This window comes from Monopterus albus, unplaced genomic scaffold (assembly GCF_001952655.1).
Source record: "Monopterus albus unplaced genomic scaffold, M_albus_1.0 scaffold200.1, whole genome shotgun sequence".
Taxonomy (NCBI): Eukaryota; Metazoa; Chordata; class Actinopteri; order Synbranchiformes; family Synbranchidae; genus Monopterus; species Monopterus albus.
The window spans coordinates 40,031-43,412 of NW_018128080.1; positions in this window are offsets into that span (position 1 = coordinate 40,031).

The following is a 3,382-nucleotide window of genomic DNA, read 5'->3' on the forward strand; positions in this document are numbered from 1 at the left end:
CCCCCTCTCCCTCTGTCTCTCCCCCCCCCCCACACAGTTCTTGCCAAGTTGTCTAAAGAAGGAGCCTTGTGGCCACCTCTCTAAAATACATCTGCACAGTTTATATAACAGCTCATATGACTCCTCATGAATTGAATAATTGCTTGAAATATATTTTGATAACCGATTAATCATCATTATTATGCAAAATGCTCAAAGTCCACTGGTTCTTGCTTCCTAAATGTGAGGATTTGCAGCCTTTCTCTGTTTCATCGTTTACGGGATCTCACCCACAGTTCTAAGATTAATGTTTTGCTGTTTTCTAGTAGATTATTTTATAGACCAAACAATTTATATTTAATTGAAAAATAATCAACATTTGAATCAACAATTAAAATAACTAGGTTTGAAGCCCTAGATGTTAATCTTTTAGTTATATCTCTACATAACCTGACTCAGTTCAATGAACTTACAATATAAAAATAAAGCAAAAATCCAACAGGAAAAACTTTCTTGAGTTTCTTGTCAGAGAGAAATATGCTGTATGAAAAACACACAGCTCCTCAGCATTTTTATGATAGTGCTGTCATTGAAGCAGACATTCCACTGGTTTTATACATGATGAGTCGTTTAGTCCTCATAAGGAGTGCAGTTTAGCTTTAGCCTGTGTTTAGACAGTCCTACTATGTAATGCCTTCTGTGGCTCTGGAACTCCTTTGAGTCAAGAAAGTAACTCTGATGATAAAATGCAAATAAGCTTGTATATGGATGCAGTCAGTGGTTGTGTAGACATTACTCAGGAATAGTGAAGTAGTAGGTTGTCAGGTTTTGACAGGCAGGTCCTTGCAGTGCATATCAGATATGTTGGATCCATGAGGATCCTCTTTAATTCATAAGGAACGGGTTGGGGGTTCCATTTCACCATGCCAAAATGGCAGTTCAGTAAAGTCACAAATGCTACAAAATAGGAAAAATGATTTCAGAATCAGAATCAGTTTTATTGGCCAGGTGTTTTGGACACGCAAGGAATCTGGTTTGGGTACAGTGGCTGTCAGTGTGTATATACAGCAGCAAACAGACAAGAAAACAATATAAGGCTGAGGGGAAAAGGAATGAAAAAGAATGTGCAAACAAGACAGGAAACCAGTCTAGAGGGTGGCCAGTAAATATAGGGATCATATTTGAAGCAGAAGGATCTGAGCTCCATATCTAATATAATGAAACAGGAGCTGGCCCAGGTAAGAAAATGTGGGTCCTATATGGTCTGTTACAACGAAACAGAAGCAGTATCTCTTCAGTCAATAAAGAGGAACCAGGAATCCTCCAGTACATGTGCACCTAACTAAAGATAAAATAGGATCACTGATTTCCCTGCAGTGTGAAAGAATGACGTTCACTGTACACGTATAGGGCCCAGGGGCGAGAGTTGGCCATAGATTACACAGATCGATATATGATTAACATTCCTAACAAAAGCCTCTTAATGTCGCTTTCATTTCAGAGGAGGCAGAGGTGCCACTCTCTGTCTCCACTTCTCTTTGCTCTTAACTGTCTTTGACTGAAGGTTATGAGAACAATTTTAGATGACCACAGTCATTTCTCTTTGTTCTGCGGTTCTGCGTCTGACAGTTTTATCACTCAAAACAGAATCAGATGAGCAAAATCTCCCCCAAAGACCTCTGGTTTCAGCAGTCCTAGCATGCAAAAATGACTTTTCACCCATTGTTGGGCTCATCTGTTATTTTCATAGGCAATGATTAGAGATTTATATATTTTGGATAGCTTCCTTTAGACGTTCATGTATTGGTGCAATGATAAGAAAGTGTATGTAGATTTGATGTAGATTTGATGTGGGTGTTAGGGAACGAGACACATTCATCTGGCGGTCATTTTTGCAGCACTAGTTAATAACACCTAGTGTGTTTTGCATCCAGACTCAAGGGTGTAGCTTTGGTATCCCTGTCCATAATGATGAGTGATTTTGGTGACACCACTTTCTAACAGGGAAGTTGCTGAATAGCCTTATTCCCCCCCCGGCCCCCCCCCCAAAAAATCACCTAAATTATACGAATGCATATTTTTTCCAAACTTGTCAGGGTTGCTCGGTTTCACCTGCCCTCTCTCCTCCACACACCTGCCAGCTATCCTCATTACCACCACCTGTTGTCACGCCTGCAATCACCAGATCTCCTATATTTACCTCGCCTTCCTACCTGTCCACTGCCAGTTTGTTCTTGTGCCCACACAGGCAACTAGAGCCATATTTGTTCTTCTAGAGACTGTTGTGATCTGCCTTTTTTGTGTGTGAGTGTTTTCAGTTTGCCTCCATCTCCTACTAGCCTTCTCCTCGCCCGTTCTTGCCTTCAGCCCTCTTGCTTGGACTCATACCCCCTCACGGAACTATTAACGTCCGGACCTACTCCATTCTGCCATCAGACTGTCATTCACCAGCCAGGTCGGTACTCTCTCTTTCTGTTTCTCTCTGTTCGTCGCCTTCTGCCTGGTTCCCTTCTCTTCAGCCTCAACCACCTCTACTTGACCAGCCAGTGAGTGACCTCCATGCTCCGCAGCTCGGCCCAGCAACTACCTTCATCCTACTTTCCTGTGGTCAACACCCATACCATCAATGCCTATTCTAGTCACAGTATTTGTCACGTTATAACACTCCTTGCCTTGTACAGCACTATTAAACACTGCTTATGGTGAAGTCAGCCCTCTGAGTCCGTTTCTCTGTCACACCACCTCGCATGGTGTGTGACCATAACAAAACTAAGTGTTGCAGTACAATCAGATGGCCTTTAATGTGTGAAGTGAATTTAGTGACACTACAGTATGAGTGAAATTACTGAATAAAAATGTATATTAAGAGTTTAATGCAAACTAAGCTATTCTAGTTCATCATGTGACCTATTGTATTTTGTGTGTATGGACAGAGGGTAATGGTCTTATATAGCACTGTGCTGTGTATTGATGCATTCCCATTCTCACACACACAAATGCTCATACACTGATATCATCAGGAGTAACTAAGGGTCAGTGTCCTGCTCAAAGACACTTCAACATGCGGACTGGAGATGCTGGGAATCACATCACCAACACTCCAGTACAGATAAAACCCAGTCTACCTCCTGAGCCAGAGCCGCCCCCGTGAACAGTTCTAATTTTGGAATAAACTGTCTTATGTTCCAGAAAATTGATGTGCCATTTTAATTAGAAAAAAATATAAAATTAACCATAAGTTTGCAGTTTCAAAATGTGGCTTACATGCTAATGATAACTACGTAAACAAATTGTCCTGAAGGCAAGTTATCCTGTCAGTAATGTCATAAAAGACTGACTCATCTCAATTTACAAGGTGAACACAGATTGACACATTAACCTCAAAATGGAGTGACAAATTACT